Below are 9,045 nucleotides of genomic sequence, written 5' to 3'. Positions count from 1 at the left end.
GCATTTTCAACTTAGAGTCCAAGATGAATACTAAATTTTTGTCTTCATCTTCCAGTGCAAAACTTCAAAACTCTTTTGTCTAACAGGGGAGAGGAAGGAGCGACCCCGGACACTCCTGTTCCATTGGCAGCCTGAGATCAAAATGGCAGCTCTGACCCCTACTGTGAGGGGTCAAGCCCCTGCTAGATACCAAGGAGCCCCATGAAAGAGACATGGGTCTGTTAAGAATGGGAGGGTTCCAAATACTGCCGGGGTGAATTATGTGCAGGATGTCACTCACAGAAACAGAAGCCTGCCCTTGCAGATCAACAATGCGGCCACGCCGGAGAAGAGGACTTCGGCTGGCAGCGGTTGGGGACCCCCGCCAGCAAAGTTACCCGACGGCGGCGGGGGAGGGTTGGTGGCGGGAGGGGTGTCAAAGGGGTTGGCAGTGGGGGAGCCAGGGCCAAATCTACAGGGGCCCATGCCCCCATGGCCCCACCCTGGGCATACGTCCTGGTGCCCAAATTGGCACTCAGTTCTATTCTATAATAGGCACTCATCTTTGAGTTCCCATTATAGAATAATGTTGAGTGCCAATTTTTGCGCGCTATTTACTGAATCTAGTCCAATATGTGCCAACCCCCAGACACCCAGTTATAGAATTACCCTTGTAACACATAAATAGCTAGTGTGTTATATCATGGTGGCAGTTCTACCTTTTAGAACTCACACAGAAACAACCCTGCCTGTGAAAGGCAACATTGCAAATACAGTACTAGGCCTTAAAACACTGGTATACTTCTTAATGAGAAAACACAAGACTGCTACAGAGCTCTATATGCTAGCAGAATGCCTCTGCTTGGTTACTCTTGCAGAACGTAGAGAGACCTTTCCCAAACATAGAATAGTTAACCACATATTACAAACATGCAGCCAAAGATTGAAAAGGCAAACCCATGAAACCAGACTCTGTATACAGTGCAAAAAGGGGAACTAGAAACAGCAACACATTTCCTCCTTTGCTAAGCTGACTGCCCACTGTCATTCTTATGGGGAATGGGGCTGTTATGTTGGAGCTACTTAGCTCCTGTCACTGCTCTTGTGGAGAATGGGGATATTCCCCTGAATTCTATAAAAGTTGCTAAAAACCTCATGAGTACTCAATTTAATTGAATAATGAACCAGTTAGTGCTGATAATTGAGATTTTAACAAGCAATTATTGGTGCTAATTGGATTTAATTAAAATGTGTGGGTTCAAAAAGGGGTCACGGCCATGGGAGGGTCATGGGTGGATCTGAGCATTCTTTTAATTTATGCACATTGTTATAGAACAAATGAGGTTTGGAGACAGACTTACACCAAGGTTTCATTGAGGTAAATGGTCGTGCCTAAATGTAGTCATGGTTCCTGGTGCGAAATGCTATTCTATAAATGGTGCCTAACTTTAAGCTTCATTTATATAATTTAGTCCATTATGAGGGGCATTTTCGATATGACATTCAAATGGTGAAATAAATGCTTATTGGAAAACATCTAAAAGAGCAAGTCCATCATGGAAGAAAAAAATTAAATGTTTTCCGATATTCGAAAATACAGAAAACAAAAACATTTAGAAAGAGGCCACACTGGAAACGTCATAGATATTCGGAGATAAATATTTTCTGCCAGTCGAAAATACGCTACCCAAAACATGGTCCCTGCATCAAGAAAACGTCCGTAGCAATGACAGGACGTTCTCTCCATGCGCAGAGGCATATTTGTATGTTTTGCACATGGAGGAATATTCATCAGTGCACATAGTCATGTCTCTGTGCAGGAGCCAAATTTCACTGTGCAGGATTCTGAGCTCCTGGTCCTCCTGTGGGTAACTTCAAGCACCACCACCACCTGCCTCCACACAATTCTCCATGAGGGCATGGAGATCCATGAGGCGCTGCTTGGAAAGGTGAGGCATTGCCCCCCCCCCCCCCCCCCACCACCACCACCCCCAGGATCACAGCACCACTCATGAGCAAGTACCATCTACTAACCATTTAACGCAAATATGAGGGGCTGAACATATTAGGCCCCTCTTCCCCCACCCCCAGCATCCTGCTCCACATCTTCATACTGATGGAAACATTGGCAGCAGCTCACTAAAGTATATTGAGCCATCCCTGTTTTACCCCACGGACCATTCCCACCTCTCAGCAACAGTGAACATGCTCCACAGAAAGGACACCATGCCATCCTCTGTCCCCATGGTCACCTCAGCTCACACAGCACCCGTGCCTCAGTCACACCCCCCCCCCCCCCCCCCAGCACATGACACAGATTTAAGGTCTATGGAAGCTGCTACCTACTTACCCGAGGAGGGAGTGGGGAGGGACACATAGGACTGCAGTCTCCTACCCCCCTTCTCCCAACTCATAGCTGTAGAGCATCTGGGAGTGGGGCCTTTCCCTAGCTGAGTCATGATGTTGGATATTGGCCTGCCAGGTCCTGGGGACAGGCCAGCCCCTCAGTTGGCAAGGAGATGGCCGAGACTACTGTCTTACAGACGTGCAGGGAATGTCTCTCAGACAGATTCCTGGACCATCTCCTGACCAACTGAGGAGCTGACCTGCCCCCTGGTTCTGGCAGGGCAATATATGGTCTATGGCCTCTGGACAGCTCAGGAAGGGCCCCAGTTCCAGATGCCGGACAACCATAAGCTCAGCCAATGTCCCTCCGAGGATTAGGGGAAGGTTTTGAAGGTGAAATGAACAAAGGAGATAATCCCCTAATGTAACTCCAGTTACCTAGACATGAAAATACAGAGCAGGTAACAGAAACAGCATTGTGGGTCACAGTATGGGCCAGACTGCCCACCTATATTACCATTGCACTCTGGGGTTAACAATCTGGTCATTATCCTATACCAATGCTGCCACCAGATATCTGGTATGTGGGAAAGCAAGGGTTGATGGGGCTGCATGTTCCATGACATAAGCATTGGTAGAAACCTGTCATGCTGGTCTCCTAATCCAGCTCCGTGCTGGAGGCTAGAACCAAGTTCCCATCACAGGTGTCCCTTCGCAAAGATCCTAGGTAGACATTTGCACTGCTGGCCCAAGGTAGGGGGCCATATCTACTGATATGGGCCACAATTCACCTACTCTAAGCTGGCCCAAGGTAGGGGGCCTCACCTACTGATGTGGGCCACAATTTGCCTACTCTAAGCATTTCCTTGTTTGTTCCTGACAGCTTGCATCAGGAGACCAGCCACATAAACCCTTCATCCTGCAGCCCCACACCCTTCTCGCAGACTGCATAGAGTTCCTCAAAATAAAGGTGTGTTATCTCACACTAGCAACCCATCTGGTACCAAACAGCAGGTGCACATAGGTAGTGTCTAGACTATAATTTACTCTGTTCTGCATGCTTCCTTGCCCACAACCAACATGGCTGAGGGCTTGGGAAGATGTGCAAACAACTGTTTCATATCTACACATTTACAGAAGTGGTGGACATTGATGGGGAGGGAAGGGAAACAAACTATATACATCTATGGGGGATATATACATGAGGAGGGAAAGGAACTGTAATACATGTGTCTCACAATAGCAACCAGTCAGGTAGTAACCAGCAGTTGTGCATGGCCATAGCAGAGACTAGAGTTTATTTTGTATGCAGGCCAGAGGGCAAGGGAGTAGTGTAGGCACCAACCATGAGCCGCCTGCAGGGGAGGAAGAGCAGGAATAGTTACTGGAGGAACACATAAGTACATAGCCTTGCATAAGTATTGTCACACTGGGACAGACCAAAGGTCCATCAAGCCCAGCATCCTGTTTCCAACAGTGGCCAATCCAGGTCTCAAATACCTGATAAGATCCCGAAAAAGTTCATTATATTTTATGCTGCTTATCCCAGAATTAAGCAGTGGATTTTCCCCAAGTCAATTTAATAATGGTATGTGGACGGTTCCCTTGGGAAGCTGTCTAGACCTTTTTTAAACCCCGCTAAGCTAACCGCCTTTACCACATTCTCTGGCAATGAATTCCAGAGTTTAATTACACGTTGAGTGAAGAAAATGTTTCTCCAATTCGTATTAAATTTACTGCTTTGTAGCTTCATCGCATGTCCCCTAGTCCTAGTATTTTTGGAAAGAGCAAGCAAATTATTCACGTCTACCCATTCCACTCCACTCATTATTTTATACACCTCTATTATATCTCCCCTCAGCCGTCTTTTCTCCAAGCTGAAGAGCCCTAGACACTTCAGCCTTTCCTCATAAGAAAGTCATCCCATCCCCTTTATCATTTTCATCACCCTTCTCTGTACCTTTTCTAATTCCACTATCCAGCTTATAATCGAAAGTGATCGCCGGCCATCTTCCGACACAAATCGGGAGATGGCCGGCGATTTCTTAAAAGCGGCGAAATCGGTATAATCGAAAGCGGCATTTTTGACAGCATCGCCACTTTCCCATCGCTTCGCCGGCGAAAGTTCAAGGGGGCATGTTGGTAGATTAGCGAAGGCAGGACATGGGCGGGCATGGGCATGGCTACCAGATGGCCGGCTTCCGCCGATAATGGAAAAAAAAGCGGCGTTAAGCAGTATTTCACCGGCTTTACTTGGTCCTTTTATTTTCACGACCAAGCCTCAAAAAGGTGCCCCAACTGACCAGATGACCACTGGAGGGAATGGGGTATGACCTCCCCATACTCCCCCAGTGGTCACCAATCTCCTTCCAAACTAAAAAAATAAAACTAAAAACCTTTTTTGCCAGCCTGTTTGCCAGCCTCAAATGCCATACCCACCTCCATGACAGCAGAATGTGTTGTATCCTCCGACAGCCTTTCCCTGGTTGCGATGTGGCTCTCGTGTGAGTGTGACACCTTTTCTGTTAGGTGCCCTGCAGGGTCACATTAGCAATGCATTGTGGTGGGTGTAGGGTACTGGGCTCTACTCCCATGGTGCTTTCCCCCCCTGCTAACTGGGTCAGAGTGTGCCCTGTTTTGTTTCCTGTTGTAGTCCATGCGGTAGTGGCCATTTTTGTAAGCCAGTTTTAGTTCCCTTTCCTGTGTTACCCACATTAGAGAACATAGTTCTTACCTTGAATGGTGCTGAAAGAGGGCATTGTACACCATTGTGCCAGCTCTGACCTACTGCTAATCTTAGTACCAGGGGACTCTTTGCCAGTGGGGCACAACCTCTGATCTGCAGTTAACTGTGAGTAAACGTGGTTATTTCAAGAAAGGACTTTTTCAGAGAGATTAGTCTTCAGGTGTGAACTGGTGTGCCAAAGTTATACAGCAGCAATAAGTCCTAGAGGCTGTATGCAGGTCCCTGGAGCAATTTTAGTGGGTGCAGTACATTTGTGGGTAGTGGGTTTGGGGGAGGGGTTGGGGGGCTCAGCTCCTAAAGTAAGGGAGCTATGCACGTGGGAGCTTTTCTGAAGTCCACCGCAGTGACCCCTAGGGTGGCTGGTTGGTGTCCTGGCATGTCAGGGGGGCCAGTGCACTAAAAATGCTGGCTCCTCCCACAGCCAAATGCCTTGAATTTGGCCGGGGTTTGAGATGGCCGACATAACTTTCAATTATCGCTGAAAAACAAACCCAGCCATCTCAAACCCGGCGAACTCCATGGCATTTGGCTGGGCTAAACCGTATTATCGAAAAAAAAGATGACCGGACATCTTTTTCGATAATACGGTTCCGGCCAGCTGTAGTGCCGCCGCCAACATAGATTGCCGGCGACTTTCGATTATGCCCCTCCACATCTTTTTTGAGATGTGGCGACCAGAATTGAACACAATATTTGAGGTGCGGTCGCACCATGGACCGATACAAAGGCATTATAACGTCCTCACTTTTGTTTTCCATTCCTTTCCTAATAATGCCTAACATTCTATTTGCTTTCTTAGCCACAGCAGCACACTGAGCAGAGGGTTTCAACCTATCAACAATGTTGCCGAGATCTCTTTCTTGGTTGGTGATTCCTAACGTGGAACCTTGCATTACGTAGCTATAGTTCGGGTTCCTCTTTCCCACATGCATCACTTTGCACTTAATCACATTAAAAGTCATCTGCCATTTAGACGTCCAGTCTCACAGTCTCGTAAGGTCCTCTTGTAATTTTTCACAATTCTCTCGCAATTTTACAACTTTGAATAACTTGGTGTCATCAGCAAATGTAATTACCTCACTAGTTATTCCCATCTCTAGATCATTTATAAATAGGTTAAAAAGCAGCGGTCCCAGCACAGACCCCTGGAGAACCCCATTATCTATCCTTCTCCATTGCGAATACTGACCATTTAACCCTACTCTCTGTTTTCTATCCTTCAACCAGTTTTTAATCCACAATAGGACACAACCTCCTACCCAATGACTCTCCAATTTCTTCTGTAGTCTTTCATGAGGTACTTTGTCAAACGCCTTTTGAAAGTCCAGATACACAATATCAACTGGCTCGCTTCTGTGGAATTTGCAGATGGCCCTATAGAGAGTGAGGGGCCCCACCTCAGGGCCTACAGAACATGAGGGACAGGACATGGATAACATTAAGATAAGATGTAATTCTGATGCTTGCTTGGGTGGGTGAGTGAATTTTTTAGGCAATTATAATACATAAAATGGTCTCCCTCAACCCTGGGAATGGGTGGGCACATGGGCAAAGTTGAATGGGGTTTACCACACAAATGTAGATGTGTAGAACTGTCATTAAACAATAGGACCTAGCTGAAGAGAGACGTGAAGCGCAAGGCTGGACAGAAGCCACTAGATGTGGACCCCACTAGACAATCAGGACATATCAAGATAGGCCCAGGGGGGATTATAGGGGTGGGCCCAGTGAAACCTTTTTACCCTTGGGGAAGGATTTGGTAGGAATGGAGGCTGTGCTTGGAAAGGGCGTGGGAGGAAGACAGGAAGTGAGGAAGGGAGGGGGATTGGAAGAAGGCTGTGCTTCCAAGGGAGGGAGGGGAATCAGAAGGTTGAGCTGCTTTTCTACATCTGGGCTATGAATGTGAAGGAGAGTTATAGGGAGAGGGATAATAACACATTTTGCCAAGACCCAGAAGTAACCAGCACTGGTCTGAATATCAGCTGGTGCTCCGTTAACTCCCCACATAAAGTTAGGGAAGACTTTTTCTGTTCTAACTTAATGCAGTTGCTCAGGCAGTTAGCAGACTGAAAATTGCTGCAAACAGGCTATGGGGCATGTTACTGCTCTGCTCTAACGCCACCCCTTTACAGCTGGTTTCTGCATGGACAGTTAAAGAGGATATTTTGCAGCACTTTCTGTTTAAGTGCCATCGAAAATGACCAGTTAGCCCCGCACAAGTGGTTTAAATGGCCAGGTGAACTTCACATTGTCTCTGTTTTGCACATCATTAGCAGAAGTCAGGAGACTGTTGGCACTGGCTTATCAAGGAATGAAATGCTCCTCACACACTAAATTAACATTCTCTCTCAATTGTTCAGCTGAAATCCTATGAGAATGATTTTTCTGGTGGATTTTGTATGAGATCAAGATGACAGCACCCTGTGGCTTGCTGGAATAGAAACATACAACATATTTATCTTGCAGTTTCACTGGTCCCCCATGTAAATCCATGACAGCATGCCAACAAAATAACTGTTTTCTAACTGAACAGAAGGAAAAAAACAGAAGGTAGACAAAAACTGACTGGCATCCAAAGCCTAACTTATGGGTATGGAATTGTTGTAGGTAGCTTGATGAAATAATTTGATAAATCAGTGTGCCATTTCCCAAGGTGGTATCAAATTCTAATGATCTAAGTTAGAGTGAGAAGGGACAGAGGTTCACCAAATCCAGCCCTGTTTTAACTGTCTAAGGACTTTCTCCATCTAAGTAATAAAGTAGTGTTTCTCAAGTCCAATCATGGCATACTCCCAAGTTAGACACATTTCAGGATATCCACAATGAATATGTATGAGAGATATTTACATGCATCATCTCCACCAATTGCTAATCTAATTCATGCATACTCAATGTGGATTTCCTGCAAACCAGTCTTGCTAGGGCTCTAGCGGACTGAGCCACCAATGGGTCAGGCTTGCAGGATCTCTAATGAATATACATCAGAGAGATTTGCATATAATGAAAGTACTAGACAATATGCATGCAAATCTCTTTCATGCATATTCATTATGGATATCCTGAAAACCTAACCTGTGGTGAACCTTAAGAACTGAGAGTAAATAACAAAGGGCTAAGAAGTACTCCAGGAACAGCCAGAGAAATACTAATTTAGAAGATGATAAATTAAACTTCATTGAGCATCTGTTGCAAACTCTGAAGCACAGTGAAAAAACAATTGGCCAAATATGATGAAAAAAGTTTGGGCCCTTTTACTAAGCTGCGCTAAAAGGTGGCCTGCGTTATTAAAATTGTGTGGGTTTCCCGCACACTGAGGTCTTCTTTTAACAATGGGTATAAAATGGCCATTATTTGGAGTGGAGGAGTGGCCTAGTGGTTAGGGTGGTGGACTTTGGGCCTGAGGAACTGAAGAACTGAGTTCAATTCACAGCCCAGGCAGCTCCTTGTGACTCTGGGCAAGTCACTTAACCCTCCATTGCCTGCCATGAGTGGGAAAAAGTGCAGGGTATAAATAAAAATATCAGCAATAATGGCCATGCACTCATTTTTCCACTAGTGTGTGATCCGTTAACTTCACCTATTTTCAAGGCAGTAAGGGCTCACATGCTAATTACACATTAATCCACTAGTGCTATGCATGCCCACTCTCCATCCCCAAACACACCCCCAGCACTAAAAAATAAAAATGATTTTTTTTGGCACATGCTGTCCATACCTTCTGTTTGCTGCATAATTTCTGAGTGTTTGCAGGGTTTTGTGTTACTTCACAATATCTGGCAGTAGAGGGATTTTGTGTTGCTGTTACTGAGATGACACCAGAATTTGAAAATATATTTCTTTTGTATGATAAGCTGCACAGACTCAAGAATGGATAAAAGTTGCTTGACAGTAACGTTATTATTAATTGCCCACTGTACAGTCCCATATAGAAATACTTGCATGCAACTCATCAGTCCCAGATTTCTCATTGATAA

Source organism: Microcaecilia unicolor, chromosome 6, assembly GCF_901765095.1.
Source record: "Microcaecilia unicolor chromosome 6, aMicUni1.1, whole genome shotgun sequence".
In the NCBI taxonomy this organism is placed as follows: domain Eukaryota; kingdom Metazoa; phylum Chordata; class Amphibia; order Gymnophiona; family Siphonopidae; genus Microcaecilia; species Microcaecilia unicolor.
The sequence above is the reverse complement of the archived record's forward strand: the minus strand, read 5'-3'. Positions refer to the sequence as shown.